The 22,076-nt window shown below is 43.3% G+C and overlaps 1 protein-coding gene across 3 annotated transcripts in view; it reads left to right on the top strand.

The window, feature by feature from the left end:
* LOC109249594 (cyclase associated actin cytoskeleton regulatory protein 2) overlaps positions 1-22,076 on the top strand; it is a 238,220-nt gene that overhangs the window by 197,630 nt on the left and 18,514 nt on the right. The gene's annotated exons all lie outside the window — the stretch shown is intronic.

The raw sequence follows: 22,076 nt of genomic DNA, 5'->3' as shown, positions 1-22,076 counted from the left end.
CATTGGGCTCTGTGCTAACAGTGTGGAGCCCGGAGTCTGCTTTAGATTCTGTGTCTCCCTCTCTCTCTCTGCCCCTCCCCTCTTCTCTCTGTCTCTGTCTCTGTCTCTCTCTCTCCCATCCAAGTACTAACCAGGCTCGACCCTGCTTAGCTTCCGAGATCAGACGAGATCGGGCGCGTTCAGGGTGGTATGGCCGTAGACTCTCTCTCTCAAAAATAAATAAATAAACATCAAAAAAATAATAACATATATGATGCCTACATGGGAAATGATTTACCAGCCCAACGTGCTGAAGTGCAAAAGGTTTTGCATACTAAGATGGCACATGTAAAGAAACTGTGAAAAAAAATTAAAGGAAATAGGTTTGAAAATAGTTACAATTTTAAGAAGATAGAATGATTAAGAAAATGTCCTTTTAAATGTTTTAAATGTCTTTTTTTGATGTTTAAAATTTTTTTTGAATGACGTTTTTGAACACCGAGGCAATCCTAGCGCCTCAAGCGTTATCTTAGCCCTAGGACAAAATCCCAGCCTGTGAGAGGTTGGCCTGACCTTTGCCCTGTCTTCAGCGTGGTCTCTCCTCTCTCCCCGCATCTCGCTGCTTCCCAGCACTCCCAAACTGCTGGTGGGATCCTCAGCACATGCCGTGCTTAGGCCAAACCAAATCAGATTGTTGTTTCAAAGCTTGCAAATCTCATATGCTTTAGCCTTTTTGCAACGTCCCAAACATACATCATGCTGTCTGGCCTTCCCTGGGGGGAAGTACCTGTCTCTCTTCTCCAAGACTCCGCTCCAACATCACTTCTTTAAGAAACTTCCATTGATGTGCCTCGGCTCTCCATCTGGGATGGGGATTTCTCCTCTACGCCCCCTTTGTATTTCGAGTATAGCTCAGCTCACGCGACTGTCATTTGTACGTGTGTGTTGGGGTCTCTCCCACTCAGTTGGAAACTCATCTCTGTCTCCAGCCCCTAACACAGTACCTGACACGGAGTAAGTACTCAGTAAATGGTTTGAACTAAATTGCAAGACAGGGGACTCTTAGAATCTTCCTTGCCCTTTTAAGTCTCTGCACTTGTCACAGAAAGACTTCCTATGGAAACCCCCTTCTGTTAGAAATGAATGTTACCTTTAAGGGGTCACGGTGGATGATCTAACCAGAGTGACTCTGGAGAAAGTGAAGGGGCATATTTGTGAATTCCGCTCGGGGTAGAACCCCCCCCCCCCCCCACATTCTTCTGGTTGGCCATGCTCCAGCACCTACCCCTTGTCCTGAATGTTGACGTCAGTGAGGTAGGCTTAATAGCAACACAGAGTTTGCGACTTTCCAAGGGAGTGTGGGATTCCTGCCTTTGCTCCCTAACACTTGTAACAAACGTTAACATTGACCCCCAAAGGCGGACCCTTCCTTTTACTTTCTAGTTTGCCTATTTTCTCCGCAAGCAGAAACGCACAGTTGTAAAGTGCAGCTAATTGTTTCTTTTTCTTCTGCCCATGACATTATGATTTCTGAGAAGAGAGTTCATAGACACTCGAAGGGTTTTAACACAGGAAGGTGACCATGATGCAGGTGGGTGTTTGGGTGGATGGATTAGTGTTATTTTTCGTACACTTCCAATGAGATGCTATTTTGTTATAGATCAGTTTGTTGTAAAGGGAGATAGTCATGTATTTGCCATGGAGATAGGTCACCACTAGAGAACAGTAAACTAGACAGCAAGAGTCCTTGGATGTCTTACATTTCATGGTAGATAAATGGAAAAGGAAACAGAACCCATTTGTGGAAAATAATCATGTCAACAAACACCAGCTCATTAATTCTCTAATGGCACCCATGGAAAAGGAATAGAAAATTCTCTTAAATGCTTTCAATACCTTTTACCTCTGAGTAATGGTGTTTTGAATATTTAAGATAAGAATCAAATATTAATTATAGAAAAATAAATGTAGCTATTTTCCTTTATTCTGGAGTGAATACTGTGTTTTCATTATTTTCATGAGAAATAAAAGCCTTGTAACAACGGCTTTCAAACTTTTAAAGGCAATTAGTGGTAAGAAATACAGTTTACACACACACACACACACACACACACACACACACACCCTGTTCATAATACTAAAACATGTTTTGTGAAACAGTTCTGTCTCTTACCACATGAAATGCATTCAAATATGTTTTCTATTTTATTTCATTTTTTATAAAATTCTGGCTGAGACCCACTAAATTGATTTCATGACCCACTAATGGATCACAAAGTACACTTTTTAAAACATAAATGTTATATTTATACAAATGTGTATATATGTTATATAAAATATAATCCTGGGGCACCTGGGTGACTCAGTTAGGCATCTGACTCCAGGTCACGATCTCGTGGTTCGTGGGTTTGAGCCCCACATCAGGCTCTGTGCTGACAGCTCAGAGCCTGGAGCCTGCTTCAGGTTCTGTGTCTCCCTTTCTCTCTGCTCTTCCCCTGCTCATGCTCTGTCTCTCAAAAATGAATAATCGTGTGTATAATCTTTGGAGCAAACACTGGGCAGTGTAGATTGCCATAATAATAATGGCTGTTATTTACTGAGCATGTTATGCTATGGGAAAATTCTATTTAAAATGGCAGTTATTATAAAGCAGAGCAGCTACTTCACTTCTTTAATGGTAAAGTGTTGGTCAGATATTAAAAGTGAGGAATGATTATGGTAAGAAAGTGTTAGTTCAGAGATAACATCATCAATGCATAATCTTTTAGCAAGCTTTAAGACATGTGAAGTATATTTCCTAATATTTTTGTCCTCTTCTTCTAAAGTTTGGGATAAAAATACATACATTACAAACTGTGTTATAAAAACCATAGTTTTAAATTTTAAACCTAAATGACTAAAATCTATTTAAAAGATTCCAAAACACAGGGGCACCTGGGTGGCTCAGCCGGTTAAGCATCCAACTCTTGATTTTGGCTCACGGTTCGTGAGATTGAGGCCCAGGTGGGGCTTTGTGCTGACACCGAGGAGACTGCTTGGGATTTTTCTCTCTCCCTCTCTTTCCCCTCTCTCCCCTGCTCGCACGCTCTCTCTCTCTGTCAAAATAAGTAAATAAACATTTTTTTTCAATATATGAAATTTATTTTCAAATTGGTTTCCATACAACACCCAGTGCTCATCCCAAAAGGTGCCCTCCTCAATACCCATCACCCACCCCCCCCTCCCTCCCACCCCCCATCAACCCTCAGTTTGTTCTCAGTTTTTAAGAGTCTCTTATGCTTTGGCTCCTCCCACTCTAACCTCTTTTTTTTTTTTTTTCCTTCCCCTTCTCCATGGGTTTCTGTTAAGTTTCTCAGGATCCACATAAGAGTGAAACCATATGGTATCTGTCTTTCTCTGTATGGCTTATTTCACTTAGCATCACACTGTCCAGTTCCATCCATGTTGCTACAAAGGGCCATATTTCATTCTTTCTCATTGCCACGTAGTACTCCATTGTGTATATAAACCACAATTTCTTTATCCATTCATCAGTTGATGGACATTTAGGCTCTTTCCATAATTTGGCTATTGTTGAGAGTGCTGCTATAAACATTGGGGTACAGGTGCCCCTATGCATCAGTACTCCTGTATCCCTTGGGTAAATTCCTAGCAGTGCTATTGCTGGGTCATAGGGTAGGTCTATTTTTAATTTTCTGAGGAACCTCCACACTGCTTTCCAGAGCGGCTGCACCAATTTGCATTCCCACCAACAGTGCAAGAGGGTTCCCGTTTCTCCACATGCTCTCCAGCATCTATAGTCTCCTGATTTGTTCATTTTGGCCACTCTGACTGGCGTGAGGTGATATCTGAGTGTGGTTTTGATTTGTATTTCCCTGATGAGGAGCGACATTGAGCATCTTTTCATGTGCCTGTTGGCCATCCGGATGTCTTCTTTAGAGAAGTGTCTATTCATGTTTTCTGCCCATTTCTTCACTGGGTTATTTGTTTTTTGGGTGTGGAGTTTGGTGAGCTCTTTATAGATTTTGGAGACTAGCCCGTTGTCCGATATGTCATTTGCAAATATCTTTTCCCATTCCGTTGGTTGCCTTTTAGTTTTGTTGGTTGTTTCCTTTGCTGTGCAGAAGCTTTTTATCTTCATAAGCTCCCAGTAATTCATTTTTGCTTTTAATTCCCTTGCCTTTGGGTATGTGTTGAGTAAGAGATTGCTGCGGCTGAGGTCAGAGTGGTCTTTTCCTGCTTTCTCCTCTAGCGTTTTGATGGTTTCCTGTCTCACATTCAGGTCCTTTATCCATTTTGAGTTTATTTTTGTGAATGGTGTGAGAAAGTGGTCTAGTTTCAACCTTCTGCATGTTGCTGTCCAGTTCTCCCAGCACCATTTGTTAAAGAGACTGTCTTTTTTCCATTGGATGTTCTTTCCTGCTTTGTCAAAGATGAGTTGGCCATATGTTTGTGGGTCTAGTTCTGGGGTTTCTATTCTATTCCATTGGTCTATGTGTCTGTTTTTGTGCCAATACCATGCTGTCTTGATGATGACAGCTTTGTAGTAGAGGCTAAAGTCTGGGATTGTGATGCCTCCTGCTTTGGTCTTCTTCTTCAAAATTACTTTGGCTATTCGGGGCCTTTTGTGGTTCCATATGAATTTTAGAATTGCTTGTTCTAGTTTCGAGAAGAATGCTGGTGCAATTTTGATTGGGATTGCATTGAATGTGTAGATAGCTTTGGGTAGTATTGACATTTTGACAATATTTATTCTTCCAATCCATGAGCAGGGAATGTCTTTCCATTTCTTTATATCTTCTTCAATTACCTTCATAAGCTTTCTATAGTTTTCAGCATACAGATCTTTTACATCTTTGGTTAGATTTATTCCTAGGTATTTTATGCTTCTTGGTACAATTGTGAATGGGATCAGATTCTTTATTTGTCTTTCTGTTGCTTCATTGTTAGTGTATAAGAATGCAACTGATTTCTGTACATTGATTTTGTATCCTGCAACTTTGCTGAATTCATGTATCAGTTCTAGCAGACTTTTGGTGGAGTCTGTCGGATTTTCCATGTATAATATCATGTCATCTGCAAAAAGCGAAAGCTTGACTTCATCTTTGCCAGTTTTGATGCCTTTGATTTCCTTTTGTTGTCTGATTGCTGATGCTAGAACTTCCAACACTATGTTAAACAACAGCGGTGAGAGTGGGCATCCCTGTCGTGTTCCTGATCTCAGGGAAAAAGCTCTCAGTTTTTCCCCATTGAGGATGATGTTAGCTGTGGGCTTTTCATAAATGGCTTTTATGATGTTTAAGTATGTTCCTTCTATCCCGACTTTCTCAAGGGTTTTTATTAAGAAAGGGTGCTGGAGTTTGTCAAAGGCCTTTTCTGCATCGATTGACAGGATAATATGGTTCTTCTCTTTTCTTTTATTAATGTGATGTATCACGTTGATTGATTTGCGAATGTTGAACCAGCCCTGCATCCCAGGAATGAATCCCACTTGATCATGGTGAATAATTCCTTTTATATGCTGTTGAATTCGATTTGCTAGTATCTTACTGAGAATTTTTGCATCCATATTCATCAGGGATATTGGCCTGTAGTTCTCTTTTTTTACTGGGTCTCTGTCTGGTTTAGGAATCAAAGTAATACTGGCTTCATAGAATGAGTCTGGAAATTTTCCTTCCCTTTCTATTTCTTGGAATAGCTTGAGAAGGATAGGTATTATCTCTGCTTTAAACGTCTGGTAGAACTCCCCTGGGAAGCCATCTGGTCCTGGACTCTTATTTGTTGGGAGATTTTTGATAACCGATTCAATTTCTTCGCTGGTTATGGGTCTGTTCAAGCTTTCTATTTCCTCCTGATTGAGTTTTGGAAGCGTGTGGGCGTTTAGGAATTTGTCCATTTCTTCCAGGTTGTCCAGTTTGCTGGCATATAATTTTTCATAGTATTCCCTGATAATTGTTTGTATCTCTGAGGGATTGGTTGTAATAATTCCATTTTCATTCATGATTTTATCTATTTGGGTCATCTCCCTTTTCTTTTTGAGAAGCCTGGCTAGAGGTTTGTCAATTTTGTTTATTTTTTCAAAAAACCAACTCTTGGTTTCATTGATCTGCTCTACAGTTTTTTTAGATTCTATATTGTTTATTTCTGCTCTGATCTTTATGATTTCTCTTCTTCTGCTGGGTTTAGGCTGCCTTTGCTGTTCTGCTTCTATTTCCTTTAGGTGTGCTGTTAGATTTTGTATTTGGGATTTTCCTTGTTTCTTGAGATAGGCCTGGATTGCGATGTATTTTCCTCTCAGGACAGCCTTCGCTGCATCCCAAAGCATTTGGATTGTTGTATTTTCATTTTCGTTTGTTTCCATATATTTTTTAATTTCTTCTCTAATTGCCTGGTTGACCCACTCATTCTTTAGTAGGGTGTTCTTTAACCTCCATGCTTTTGGAGGTTTTCCAGACTTTTTCCTCTGGTTGATTTCAAGCTTCATAGCATTGTGGTCTGAAAGTATGCATGGTATAATTTCAATTCTTGTAAACTTACGAAGGGCTGTTTTGTGACCCAGTATATGATCTATCTTGGAGAATGTTCCATGTGCACTCGAGAAGAAAGTATATTCTGTTGCTTTGGGATGCAGAGTTCTAAATATATCTGTCAAGTCCATCTGATCCAATGTATCATTCAGGGCCCTTGTTTTTTATTGACCGTGTGTCTAGATGATCTATCCATTTCTGTAAGTGGAGTGTTAAGGTCCCCTGCAATTACCACATTCCTATCAGTAAGGTTGCTTATGTTTGTCAGTAATTGTTTTATATATTTGGGGGCTCCGGTATTCGGCGCATAGACATTTATAATTGTTAGCTCTTCCTGGTGGATAGACCCTGTAATTATTATATAATGCCCTTCTTCATCTCTTGTTACAGCCTTTAATTTAAAGTCTAGTTTGTCTGATATAAGTATGGCCACTCCAGCTTTCTTTTGGCTTCCAGTAGCATGATAAATAGTTCTCCATCCCCTCACTCTCAATCTAAAGGTGTCCTCAGATCTAAAATGAGTCTCTTGTAGACAGCAAATAGATGGGTCTTGTTTTTTTATCCATTCTGATACCCTATGTCTTTTGGTTGGCGCATTTAATCCATTTACATTCAGTGTTATTATAGAAAGATACAGGTTTAGAGTCATTGTGATGTCTGTATGATTTATGCTTGTAGCGATGTCTCTGGTACTTTGTCTCACAGGATCCCCCTTAGGATCTCTTGTAGGGCTGGTTTAGTGGTGACAAATTCCTTCAGTTTTTGTTTGTTTGGGAAGACCTTTATCTCTCCTTCTATTCTAAATGACAGACTTGCTGGATAAAGGATTCTCGGCTGCATATTTTTTCTGTTCAGCACATTGAAGACCTTGTGCCAATCCTTTCTGGCCTGCCAAGTTTCAAAAGAGAGCTCAGTCACGAGTCTTATAGGTCTCCCTTTATAAGTTAGGGCACGTTTATCCCTTGCTGCTTTCAGAATTTTCTCTTTATCCTTGTATTTTGCCAGTTTCACTATGATATGTCGTGCAGAAGATCGATTCAAGTTACGTCTGAAGGGAGTTCTCTGTGCCTCTTGGATTTCAATGCCTTTTTCCTTCCCCAGTTCAGGGAAGTTCTCAGCTATTATTTCTTCAAGTACCCCTTCAGCACCTTTCCCTCTCTCTTCCTCCTCTGGGATACCAATTATGGGTATATTATTTCTTTTTAGTGTATCACTTAGTTCTCTAATTTTCCCCTCATACTCCTGGATTTTTTTATGTCTCTTTTTCTCAGTTTCCTCTTTTTCCATAACTTTATCTTCTAGTTCACCTATTCTCTCCTCTGCCTCTTCAATCCAAGCCGTCGTCATTTCCATTTTGTTTTGCATTTCGTTTAAAGCATTTTTCAGCTCCTCCTGACTGTTCCTGAGTCCCTTGATCTCTGTAGCAAGAGATTCTCTGCTGCCCTCTCTCTATACTGTTTTCAAGCCCAGCGATTAATTTTATGACTATTATTCTAAATTCACTTTCTGTTATATTATTTAAATCGTTTTTGATCAGTTCATTAGCTGTTGTTATTTCCTGGAGATTCTTCTGAGGGGAATTCTTCCGTTTGGTCATTTTGGATAGTTCCTGGAGTGGTGCAGAACTGCAAGGCACTTCCCCTGTGCTGTCTTGAATAACTCGTGTTGGTGGGTGGGGCCGCATTCAGACCCGATGTCTGCCCCGAGCCCACCGCTGGGGCCACAGTCAGACTGGCGTGTGCCTTCTCTTCCCCTCTCCTAGGGGTGGGATTCACTGTGGGGTGGCGTGGCCCGTCTGGGCTACTTGCACACTGCCAGGCTTGTGGTGCTGGGGATCTGGCGTATTAGCTGGGGTGGGTAGGCAAGGTGCACGGGGGCAGGAGGGGCGGGCTTAGCTCGCTTCTCCTTAGGTGATCCACTTCAGGAGGGGCCCTGTGGCAGCGGGAGGGAGTCAGACCCGCTGCCGGAGGGTTGGCTCCGCAGAAGCACAGCGTTGGGTGTTTGCGCGGAGCGAGCAAGTTCCCTGGCAGGAATTGGTTCCCTTTGGGATTTTGGCTGGGGGATGGGTGAGGGAGATGGCGCTGACGGGCACCTTTGTTCCCCACCAAACAGCTCTGTCGTCCCGGGGCTCAGCAACTCTCCCTCCCTTTGTCCTCCAGCCTTCCCGCTCTCTGAGCAGAGCTGTTAACTTATGACCTCCGAGATGCTAAGTCCCGCTTGCTGTTGGAACACACTCCGTCCGGCCCCTCCACTTTTGCCAGCCAGACTCGGGGCTCTGCTTGGCCGGCGGGCTGCCCCTCCGCCCCGGCTCCCTCCCGCCAGTCCGTGGAGCGCGCACTGCCTCGCCGCCCTTCCTACCCTCTTCCGTGGGCCTCTCGTCTGTGCTTGGCTCCGGAGACTCCGTTCTGCTAGTCTTCTGGCGGTTTTCTGGGTTATTTAGGCAGGTGTAGGTGGAATCTGAGTGTGATCAGCAGGACGCGCGGTGAGCCCAGCATCCTCCTACGCCGCCATCTTCCCTCCTTCTAAACATTTTAATTAAAGATTAAACATCTTTAAAAAGATTTAAAAGCATAATCCACAGCCTAAATCAAACTAATTTCTCTTCACTTAACGATGATGTGTCAACGTAGCAGCAAAATGAACAATGAGCGATTGTAGCCAGAATCACAGCATTCTTACGAGGACTGTTAGAATGATCTGATTAAATGGCCTTTGGGAAGAAAAAATAAATAGGAATAATTTCGTTTATTTGCCCACTGATCACGATCGTGCAAACAGTTCGTATTCATAAGATGTTAAGGATCCAAGAGCAGGTAGGAAGATGAGGTGTTCATGTTCACTGATATCACAACATTCAGAAGGTTTAGGAAACGCATTCCTTTTTAATGGACACAGTCAAAACGCTGATGGTGACTTGACATCTCAAGTATTTTGAGTCACCGTGGTTTTTTTTTTTTTTTCTCTGTTTTCAAATTGGATTTTGAGATTAGAGCCCCATGGGAGTTTCAGGGACCAGCATCGAGCTAGCTGCCCAGGGCCCTGCGCTTCCAAGAACGCACTGCCCTAAGAAGGGATCGCTCCCCCTGAGTTGACAGTTGGAACTGGATTTGCCAGCTCCCACCTCCTGACATTGGCCTTCAGACCACAGCTGTGCCGGGCAACTGTGGCTCCCGTCAGTTGTCAGGGAGGAATGTAAAACTTTGAGGCCGGTTATTCTCCGGGACAGTGATTGCAGGGCGAGGGTCTGTGCACAGGTGTGCGGGCGCCGGTGGGGACCATGAGCTTGGAAGAAGACGTAGCTGTGGAGAGATCCACGTAGGATTTCTGGTGACATTTACTGTGGTAAATGGAACCTTCTCATTTCTGTAAGCTTTTCTTCAACGTGACCGTGGTCCAGAAGGACTGTATGCCAGAAACAACTTGTAGTTTTCCATTTAATTATTGGCAACTCTTTTACATATTAATTTGCACGGTTTCCTCTGCCCTGGGTTTCAAACGCGCTGTGCTGGATAAATCAGCTTTTTGGCAGGAACCCAGCAGGGACACTGTTATTTATCATCCCTTGCTGTCGGTCGGGTTTGTGATATTTGTCGGCAGTTCCTGCAGATGAGATAATAAGCATTGAACGGCTAAGGCCGCATCTTTGCACTGAAAATTACCGAAATAACTGATTTTTTTTTTCCTCTGCATTGGCCAGATCAACATTCAGGCTATTGTTCCGTTCTGTGTGGATCTGGCCAGAAAAAGGTCATGAAAAGAATTCCATGAACGGTATAAAATGTGGTTGTTTTCTTCACTTTCTGGGGTTAAACTTGCTGACATCTTTCTGTCCTTTTTCATGTCTTTCTTGAATTCCTTTAGTGTTGGGAACACCTAGGGTATAATTAGGTGTGGAAAGGATAAAACTCTACATACACGAACGTGAAGCAAGTCTTATGTGATGGTGATGTAGTTAGTTGTCAGTCATCCGAACCTCCAGAAAGAGACAGGTAGTTGGGGGTGTTATAGTCATAGACAAGGTGGGGTTTTATTTTTCTCGAAGCCAGACATTTTGCCATCACTCCTTTATTCTCAGGGTAGATCTTTCTCTCCGGCCTCTTTCTCAGTGGAAAGGCCAAATGTTCGTTAACAAAGCGCAAAGTGTAACAGTTTGCCGTGAGCAAATTAAAACTCAGCCAGAGGGTATTCTGACTTATAAATAATGTAGGCCCTGTAGCATGGCATTAAATATGTATGTCTTATAAGTTTTCCAGTCTTCTGGCCCCTCTGGCTCCCTCTTGATTTGTACAAAAGAAAACTGTTCTCCGTCTTTTCGATCGAAATTTTCATTTAGAACTTGTACCAATCCTGTGCGTTGCATTTATTCATCGAAGTGAATTGGTAGAGCCTTAGACGGCGTGTTGCTTGTCCGGATCACAGAGCTCCTTGATCTCTTCCATGGGGCTCTGGGGCTGCGGGGAGTGGCTGTCTCCAGTCTACCTTGACCACAGCTGCATTCAGTCGACTTAATTGCTCCTGGGTTTTTAGCTCCCTTTTGGGGCTTTGGGTAGCCAATTACTTTTGTTCTCTTATGGAAAAGATCCAGACTGCTCAGAGGGAGTTAGGAGTATCATTGACTAACAAAGCAGCTCCAAATGCACAGATAATGAAGTAAACTTGGAAATGGCTTGGAGTTCAGCCTGAGAGACACTGGTAATTAAACAAACATAGTATGCAGCACCTAGCACGCAGCAGGTTCTGGGCCAGGTGCTGACAAGGCAGAGAATGGGTATATGATGCAGGCCGCACATTTCTGTCCACTGAAACTCACATTCTACCTAAAGAACATATAAACAGATACAACATGATATAACTATCACGCTACAAGTAAACACAAAGCACAGATGCTTGCACAGAACATGGAAGGAACACACAATCCTTCAGTGCAGTGTGGTTCTGGGGCCGGCAGTAATCTGGAAACTTGTTTGAAATGCAGAATACAGCACCCCACTCCAGACCTCCTGAATCAGAACCTGCATTTTAATAAGATTTCCCCGGGTGATTTATATGTATAGTAAAGTTTGAAAAACACTGCTCGAGTGTATTCAAGTTGGACCAAAGGAGTCCAGAGATCTTTGATTTTTACTCATTCATTTATTTAGCAATTCATTTACTTAATAGCCATTTATTGGCTACTTACCATGTACAAGGCATACAACAGACATTCTATTTATGTTACAGTTTCTGCCATCAAGCAGCAAGTTTTAAGTATGATGCAGAAATAAATTACAATAACCAAGGCTGTGTTGGAAAAGAAACCTTGCTAGTTAGACTTCCTGGGTAGGCAGAAAAGACAAGAGAGGGGCTGATGTTTGATTTGGGTCTTGAAGGATGAATAGGAGTTTGGAGAGCCCTAGGTGGATAGTAAGGAAAAGGGCAGGTTTTTTTTTTTTTTTAATGTTTATTTATTCTTAAGAAACAGAGAGAGACAGAGCATGAGCATGGGAGGGGTAGAGTGAGGGAGACACAGAACCTGAAGCTGGCTCCAGGCTCTGAGCTGTCAGCACAAAGCCTGACGTGGGGCTCAAACCCACAAACTGTGAGATCATGACCTGAGCCAAAGTCAGACGCTTTACCGACTGAGCCACCCAGGCGCCCTGGGAAAGGGCAGTTCTTATTCTTAGCAGAGAATTCGGCACATGCATATAGGACATGAACAAAGTACTTTGAGAGAAAAACTGGTCGTTTTCTGAGCTGAAAATGGTGAGAATTGAGGCCAGAAAAGCAAACTAGGGCCAGATGGTGAAATCTGTCTGTATGTCTTTTCCTAAAAAGATGGGTCTATATGTGGTATGCAGGATTTTTTCCTTCATCATAGGTTTTTGAGCAAAAAGATGGTGATTTGGAAGTTGTGCAAGATAGACGGAAAAGGGGAGGAGGTTAGAGGCTCCCCGATCCTTGTTGGGAGGCTTTAATGGACGGCTGGGACTGGGACAATTCGTACGTGACCTGGAGGGTGGGGACGGCAATGGGAAGCAAGAGATAGAGTGGATGCTGAGATGAGGACTTTGTCTTTCCTTTGAAAGAGAGAGAGATCAAACCTAAACACCCAAGTTTCCAAGTCTGGAAATCTGGGAGAATCATAGCAACATCAGTACAACAGGGAACTCCACAGAGGAGCAAGACAGCCTTGACATGAGCCTTCCCCGTGCTGTTTGGGGTGCAGGTGAGACATCCTCCATAGAGAGGTGCAGCAGGCAGGTGACATCACCAAGGGGGGAGGCCTAGGGACGATCGTTAAGTGGATGCAGAGACAAAAAAGGAGGACACGGTGGAGGAAAACACCCCGGGGAACCGCGTTTTCTGGGGAGTGGAGTCAATCCGTCAAGGAGACAAGAGAAGAGGAGGAGAAGAAAACCAGAGTCCAGGATCTCCAGACTTGAAGAAGCGTGGGCTGGCTGCCACTATCCACTGTGACAATGTGGGGAACGTAGGGACTAGGGAAAAGCTGCCATCATCCACCTTATTGGTGACCTTTATTTTATTAAAGTGTAGTGCAATACTATATGGGTTTTAAGCGTATGACACAGCGATTTGGCACTTACATACATTACGAAGTGATCACCGCCGGGTCTCGTGACCTGCCACCACGCAGAGTTACTGCAACGTACTGACCATATCCCCTAGGCTATGCTTTTGGTTCCCGTGACTTCCTTGTTTTGTACCTGGAAACCTGTCCCTTCTAATTCTCCTCCCTTGTTTTGCTCATCTCCCCCCACCCCTGCAAACACCACTTTGTTCTCTGTATTTATGAGTCTGTTTCTGCACTGTTTCGTTCGTTTGATTTGGTGTTTTAGATTCCACATAGAAGTGAAATTTCCTTTAGTATAATACTGACTTATTTCCTTTAGTATCATACTGTTTAGGTCCTTCCATGTTGTCACCAATGGCAAACTCATTTTTTATAGCTGAGTAATATTCCAGTGTGTGTGTATTTGTGTGTGTGTGTGTGTGTGTGTGTGTGTGCGTGCGGACCACACCTTCCTTATCTATCCATCTACCAGTGGACATTTAGGTTGTTTCCGTATCTTAACTATTGTAAATAATGCTGTGATGTATTAATGACCTCTAGAAAGCAACGTTTCTAGAGAGCTGGAGGTAGGTGCAGTTTTGTAGAACAAAGGAACACAACTGACTTTGTGTAATGATGTCTTGACCATTTGTAGACCAGTTGTCTGATTTAATGAGGGATTGCTTAAAGCTTCAATTTCTGCCTTTTGAAGTTTTGGGGATTGTTCGAGGATTTTATTTCTACTTGAGCTATATCTTCAGTAGAGTAAGCATAAGTCAAAAATAAATATCTACAATTTCATACACAATAGTTTAGAATTAGCTGCACTATGAAGCTCTAAGTAAACCTTTTATATTTAGAACCATTTTTATTATCTCGTAAATATTCTTGAGTTTTATTGGTGGTTGATAACAATACATAAATTTTTTAGAGTACTTAAATTTTTCTCTTCCTAAATCAAAACAGTAATAGCTTTTAAAACTGCCAACCTTAACAATCAGGGTTATTTTATTTACTAGAACTTCTTTCTAACCAAGAACTTGAACTCTCTTCACCTGAGGGCCAGCAAATTAATACACATTCCTAATTTATTTAAACCATCACCTTTGGGAATATTTTAATTAAAGTGCGTTCATTTAAAATTCCTTCACGTGTGACATTGAAGGCAGTGATGTACTTGGCCTTGTCCTGTTCCCTGCCCTCTCCTTCAGCTCCTCCCAGGAAAATCAGGAGGTCGTGATTTAGGGGCGCAGACAGAGGTGCTCCCTAGAGCAAAGCAGGGGGTGCCTGAATAGGAGGAGATGTTGAATGAGGCCCACTGTCAGTCCAGCCCAGAACTGAGCCCAGAGCTGAGCTGAGGCCTGGGTTCTCATTCACCCCCAAGGAGCCACACCTCTGGGGTGAAGCTCAGCCCTTGCTCCTGGGGGACTTGCCTGCTTCCTGAAACCAGGCCCCCCCAGGAATCCCTGCCGTGGTCGAGTAGCTCTGTCCCTCTCCCTGTCCATCATCTCAATGCCATCATCCACCTTCTTGTCTCAGTGAGAAAGGGCAAGGGCAGATAAAGTCTTTAGCCCATCCTTTTTAGGGTAGTACATGGTAGCCAGTGTTCCTTCTTTAAAAGCGAATTGTGGGGCGAATTGTGGGGTTGAACGTCTGACTTCGGCTCAGGTCATGATCTCATGGTTTGTGGGTTTGAGTCCCAAATCGGGTTCTCTGGTGTCAGCGCAGAGCCTGCTTCGGATCCTCAGCATCCCTCTCTCTCTGCCCCTCCCCCGTGCTCTTTTCCTCAAAAACAAACATATTTTTTAAGTGACTTTTATCTTTTCAAATGGCCAGAAGCCTTTGAGACCCTCTTTGGAGAGGGATTAATTCAAGTCATACTCTTCGCAGTCAGAAGGGGCAGAGTAGAGCGGAATGAGTGATTGCTTGGTGCGTTATGTTTTTGTAAATAGATCCGCAGGCAGTCCTAAAGGAGAGTCTTGAGGAGTGGTAGTTTGGTTAAACAAGTGTGTCACATCAGAAGGTGATGCCTGGAAAGGCAACACGAACGTGGATCTGTCAGTTCTCGTGTGATGCTGACATTTCAGTTGCAGTTATCCGTTGTCACGACAACACTGCTGGAACCCCCTTCCTCTTGCTTCCTTGTGCCAGATCCGACCCATCCAACCTTCAGTGCCATTTTCACATGGCCTCCTTCCCAAGAACCGAGTCGCCTGTCTCCTCTGCTCATCTCCATGCCCGAAGCTGGAAGTTATCCTTTTCCCTCCACAGACCGCCCCCTGGCACCTCTTAAAATTTGTACTTCTTTTATGATGCTCAGCACTTTCTACCTTATAAAGCAGTTACTCACTCACTTCAGTAAGTACTTACGAAGCACCTACCAGGTGTCAGGCGCTGGGCCACATTACCAGTGACATTGGGATGAATAATGAGTGACTCTTTAGTGCTCAGGCTCATGACCAAACCTGAATGCACAGACAGATAATTACACTGTAGCGTGAAGGATTCTAATAAGGGTGTTCCTCACGGGTCCTCGTAACAGAGGAACAGGAAGTTTGCTCTTGGGAGAGACAATGTACAAAAAGGAAGAGACGTTGGAGTCGAGCCTTGAAGGATCTATGAGGGTTTTCCAGATTATACGTTGGGGAAGAGCCTTCTAAACAAAGGCATATCCTGAGCAAAGACGTGAAGGCAAGAGCTGAGTGCCTGTTGTCTGGGAACACAGAAGTGTCTTGTCTCTCTTCCGAGGCCGGGAGCTCCTGAAAGCAGGGCGCTTTCCCCATTCTGCTGGGAACCAGCAGCTGCGGCTGCTACGGGGCCTTAAACACAGTGCCCGGTCACATTTGCTAAGTGAAACGCATTCATGTGTAATCACATTTCTTCGCAATGAAATTTCTACCATGTTATTCCATTAACTAACTACGGATTGTGTTCCTCGTCCAAGAGCCGCATATGTAATATTTCTTTACTTCGTCCATCAGATGGCGGTAACAGAAATGGACAGTGCATTTTATTACAGGCAGCGGAATATTGGTCACAGATGCCTCCCCTGCACCTGTCCCTTGCCACCTGCTTGCCACAAATTCCCAGCTGATAGAAACTCACTAAATGCTCGCTTCATTAGATGGAGCCAAAAGAGTTTCTTTTTTTTTTTTTTAATTTTTATTATTTATTTTTGAGAGAGACAGAGACAGAGTGGGAGCAGAGGAGGGGCAGAGAGACAGGGAGACACAGAATCTGAAGCAGGCTCCAGGCTCCGAGCTGTCAGCACAGAGCCCGATCCGGGGCTCAAACCCAGGTGCCCCTTAAATGCACTGTTTTAAAAAAAAAAAAGAAAGAAAAAACAGTAAATTAACTGGTTTCCCCAAACTCACATAGACTATGTATGTTTTTCCCCAGCCGTGTTCCACCTCAAAGCTTCTCTGAAGGGACTTTGTTTGTTGCTCTGTCTTTTCTTCATCTACTGCCATAGCTCACACACCCCTCCAGGTTCTCAAAGGAATGATGTACAGAGACTCCAGGAGAGGGAAACCATCAGAAGTCATGGACGAGACCGTGAGATGTATTTTCATGACCCTTCCTCTAGTTCTTTTTTTTTTCAAGTTTATTTATTTATTTTGACAGAGAGAGAGAGAGAGAGAGAGAGAGCGCGCGCATGTGCAGGAGAGGGGCAGAGAGAGGGAGACAGAGGATCCCAAGCAGGCTCCACCCCGTCAACATAGAGCCCAGACATGGGGCTCAATCCCAGGAACCGTGAGATCATGATCTGAGCCGAAATCAAGAGTCAGCTGCCTAACAGACTGAGCCCAGGCACCCTTCTCTCATACTTCTTGAGATAAGGGTGTTTGGAATCTTGCCTCTGAAGAAAAGTGATCCACATGGACCCACATTTCCTTCATAATTGTGAGACCATGGTTTTACTTCAACAAGTGCCATTGGTGCTTTGTGGAAACCTAAAACTCAAGCAGTGTTCTGTTGCCATAGATGAAATAGGAAATACTCCCTAAATTGACTTTTTAACAATTATTAATAAGCAGGTGCTTAACATACTATATAGTACTTCATTGTAGTATTTTTAACAATTCTGTTTTCTTGGAAAGGCCCCCAGAAACTTTGTTTTCTTTGGCAGAAGAAGTCTCAAAATTACAGGAAGCGATAAAAATAAGAAAATAGAGACTAAAGCCATAATTCTCTTTGGCTTATCCTTATGTTGTACGGGATGGTCATCTGTTAGTTTATGTGCAATCTTTTTTTCTCGATGATACTTGTCTGCCAATGAAAGTGTGATGTAAATATGAAAGTAAAATTCACAAGTACTTATAGAAATTGATAAATTTGGAAATGTATCAATTTCACTAAGTTCTTGATCAAAGTGCATCTTGCAAAAAATAGAAATTTTGATTCTAAAATATAAACAAACCTAAATCATAAATTTGTGAAGTATTTTTTTCTGCAGTGAGAACGGTCTGACTTCTGCGCATAGAAAGTCTTTAGTTCTGAAAGTGCTGGTTCTTTCATTTAATCCCTCCCTCCTGTTTTGGTACATGAGTGGCTTTCTCACACTCGTATTTTGTGTGCCGTATTTGGGAAAATTAACAAACAGCACTTGACCCAAAAGTTCAGCTGTAAAACATTGTCCATTCCCGCAGCTGTCGCATGTTAATGAAAGTATATTTGCGACTAAAATGGCTTTGTAATTTTAAAACTGCTTCTGAAGTGTGTGATTGGGCACACGTAAGTTTTCACTGCTGCCTGCAGAACATAAACCATAAGCCAGAGTGGGTGCCTAGGTGGCTTAGTTGGTTAAGCGTCTGACTCTTGATCTCACAGTTTGTGGGTTCGAGCCCCGTGTCAGGCTCCCTGCTGGCATCATGGAACCTGCTTGGGATTTTCTTTCTCTCTCTCAAAATAAATAAACATTTTTTTAAGCAAAAATATAAAAAATAAGTAAACCATTAAGCCAGGGGATTGATGGGTCAGCTTGGCTCTGAGGTGGACAGCTCGAGAAAGAATCTGACCAAGAATCCTAGGACGGCCATCTGTGTGTGCGCGTGTGAGGGGAGCCAGGGTGGAGGCCACAAGGAGGATGGCTGGGGGCTGGGGGCGCTGGCGAAACCCATAAACAATGCCACTGCACGTCAGATGGTTCCTTTTGTAGCTTGATCTGTAATCTTCACAAATACTTAGCAAGATAGGTGGCTCAAAATATTACTATCTCTAAGCTAGTTTCAGAGAGGAAAATTGTAACAAAAGCTCTGTGGTATGGGACACAATCCACTGCTTCCAAGAGGCTGCCCCGTGATATTTTTATTTTCTTAGTCTCTGCTTTTCTAAAAACTGGTAAAAACACAGGCCAAGATACAGGTTGGCTGACCTGTTGTTAAAGGTGGAGATTAATTTTTAAAAAAAGGAGGGGGGCGCCTGGGTGTCCCAAAGGGTTCAGCATCCGACTTCGGCTCAGTTCGTGATCTCGCGGTCCGTGAGTTCGAGCCCCGCATCGGGCTCTGTGCTGACAGCTCAGAGCCTGGAGCCTGCTTCTGATTCTGTGTCTCCCTCTCTCTCTTCCCCTCCCCTGTTCATGCTCTGTCTCTCTCTGTCTCAAAAATAAATAAACGTTAAAAAAAATTTTTTTTAATAAATAAAATAAGATAAAGGTGGAGATTAATGTGATTTGTATGTACGTTACTCCCTCTTACTCCCTCATGCCTCTCTTTATAGACCCCTGTCCTCTGCAAAACATTTGATGGTATGGCCCAGGTTAGGCACAGCAGCCCTTCTCCGGCCCCGCTAACCCCACTCTCCTGAGGAGAGCCGGTCATGCCCTCCTCTGTGCCCTCATGTCCCTGTTCATGTTCCACACGGCACATATCAAACTGCATCTGCAATTATTTATTTGTGCCCTTAACACCCCTCCTAGATGACGAGCTTCTTAACAAACAGGACGTCTGCTGCTTCTTCACCGCAGGCCTGGTTCCTTGCAAGGAGGCGCTCCGTAAATGTTTGTTGAGTGGACAGACGAACCTCCTTATCCTGATTCATTATCAGTCTATCTGTTAAAGAGTTAAGTTCTATTTAGACCAATCCCCTGCTACCTTTACTGTTGGGCTTGAAAAATCTTGGAATTTAAAATGTGAAAGGTGAAAATTTCCAAACAAGTCAGTTATTAAGCAGAAAAATCATAGATGGAAAACTGGTAGCTGAGAGAGAGAGGATAGACTTTTTTTTTTTACTTAAGCAGCTGTGTTGATGGAAAACGTTTAGCAGAGAGAGAGAGAGAGAGAGAGAGAGAGAGGAGAGAGAAATAGATTTTTTTTTTTTTTACTTAAGCGGCTATGTTTCACTTTTGGCTTAATTTTTCACAAAGATAAAAACCTCTGCCTAATTCTACTGCATTAGACCCACTTTCTACAAACTCAACAAAATGGATCATGGGAGTCTTTTTGGTAAATTAGATAGATTCAAAGCTACACTATACCCAAACTGGTGTTTGTCACCGGGGAAAGAAGTGAGTTGTTAATTACATCCATAATTGCCAGCAGCAAAACAGTGAGGAGGCTTCATTTGAGAGCCTGAAGTAGCTGCTTCTTCAGAATAAAATATAAATTCGAAAGTAATAAAATGATTAGTTATTAATTCAAGTAACATTTAATGAAAAGTGTTGATGCATATTAGTACACAATTGTATTATTTGTATATTACTTGTACTCTTACATATGTATATAGTATATATAACTGCAACATGACAAGCTTTGCACATGCTGCATACAATGGTTTCATTATTTTACAGTTCATATATTTAAAATCAGAGGAAGCAGCTGTTCCCAGGACAGTTGAAATTAACTTAGAGGAAGAGATTTGCAGACGTTTTTGAGTCTTTGCCCTCCCCACCTCCAAAGAAAAGTATACAATCAAACATCTGCTCTCAGAATTAATCTGAATAGCTTTCAAAAGCAGCATTTCTAGGTTTTATGCTGTGCTCTTGCTGCAACATGGGTGAATTTTGCACCTTCAATATGGCCATTTAAAATCATAAACATGAAAGTCAGTTAAACATCTGACTCGATCTCAGCTCAGGTCTTGATCTGAGGATGGTGAGTTCAAGCCCTGCGTTGGGCTATACACTGGGTGTGGAGCCCTACTTAAAAATAAAAAATAAATAAATAAAATAAAGTCCTAAATGCGCTGCTTTTCTTTAAATTATAACCCATTGTTACAATGACTTTGATAAAATGTATATTTCAGTTGTTACCAGTCTGGGGCTCTAAGATACTTGAGACATCAATGTATCAAAGTATTTTGTGCCAAATACAGATACCAAAGTATTTTTTTAAGTTTATTTATTTATTTTGAGAGAGAGAGAGAGAGAGAGCAAGCAGGGAAGGGGAGAGAGAGGGCGAGACAGAATCCCAAGCAGGCTCCTAGCTGCCAATGAAGAGCCGGCCATGGGATTTGAACCCAGGAAATGTGAGATCATGACCTGAGCTGAGATCAAAAGTCAGATGCTTAAGTGACTAAGCCACCCAGGAGCCCCTCAAAGTAGTATTTTTAAAAAGCATCTGGGGGCACCTGGGTGGCTCAGTCGGTTAAGTGTCCGACTTCAGCTCAGGTCATGATCTCGCGGTCTGTGAGTTCAAGCCCCGCGTCGGGCTCTGTGCTGACTGCTCAGAGCCTGGAGCCTGTTTCAGATTCTGTGTCTCCCTCTCTCTCTGACCCTCCCCCATTCATGCTCTGTCTCTCTCTGTCTCAAAAATAAATAAATGTTAAAAAAAAATTTTAAGAAAAAAAAAAAAAAAACATCTGTGTGTCGGGGGGTGGGGGGTGGGGTCATTGCTGCCCAGTGAGGCTCAGCCTTTCTTCCTGCTGGCTCAGCATCATTCCCCACTTTCACCCTTCTGGTCTGTGTGACCTTGTGCAAGTCATGTGATATCATAATCCTGTAGGTCTTCAGCTTTAAGATGTACGATTCTTCACTTGTTAGGGTAAAGCACACTGTAACGGAATTTTTTATTAAGAAAAAGTTTCTTTTAGAAAGAATAGAAATATTCAGATAGTTTGCAAGTAAACAACATCTTTTATTAAATGTCTTTATTTTATTTTATTATTTTTTTTTAACGTTTATTTATTTTCGAGACAGAGAAAGACAGAGCATGAACAGGGGAGGGGCAGAGAGAGAGGGAGACACAGAATCTGAAACAGGCTCCAGGGTCTGAGCTGTCAGCACAGAGCCTGACACGGGGCTCAAACTCACGGACCGTGAGATCATGACCTGAGCCGAAGTTGGACGCTTAACCGACCAAGCCACCCAGGCGCCCCTTTATTTTATTTTTTTAATGTTTATTTTTGAGAGAGAGAGAGACAGAGGATGAGTAGGGGAGGGGCAGCGTAAGGGAGACACAGAATCAGAAGCAGGCTCCAGGCTCTGAGCTGTCAGCACAGAGCCCGACGTGGGGCTCGAACTCGTGAACCACGAGATCACGACCTGAGCCAAAGTCGTACACTTAACTGACTGAGCCACCCAGGCGCCCCTGAATGTCTTTATTTTAATCCACATGTGTACGTGGGACCCCATAGCCTGTGTTCTAAGAAGTGAATGCCGTCTGCAGGCTAATTAAAAGCTCTCCCCTGTGACTCTCCCCGGACCCCTCATGTTCCTGGAGCAGGCACGGTTGGTCCGGAGGCTCTTCCAGCTCTTGTTCCCGGCACCTCCGGGCAGGCTTGCCCGTCTGGGAGCCGTCCTCCTGTCTCCCTGCAGGGACCCAGCTCACAGCGTGCACTGTGTCCTCCCCGTGCTGCTTTCTTCTCTGCGCTCTGCTTCCCACAGGGCCTACATCGCAGTGACAGCGGGTTGTGGTGGATCACTCCACAGGCCACGGAGGCCGTAGCCCTGATCTGATCCACTACGTCTCATTCAGTCTAGACCAGCTGGTGCATTATCTGTAATAGGAAGTCACACCAAGAGGTGATGCCCTTAAATCTCCAGTCCCCGGTGGGGGGAGGGTCAGGTCCCCATCCCAGAAAAA

The sequence above is a fragment of the Panthera pardus genome, unplaced genomic scaffold (assembly GCF_024362965.1).
Source record: "Panthera pardus isolate Hobbes unplaced genomic scaffold, ASM2436296v1 HiC_scaffold_17, whole genome shotgun sequence".
NCBI lineage: Eukaryota > Metazoa > Chordata > Mammalia > Carnivora > Felidae > Panthera > Panthera pardus.
The sequence above is the reverse complement of the archived record's forward strand: the minus strand, read 5'-3'. Positions and strand labels throughout refer to the sequence as shown.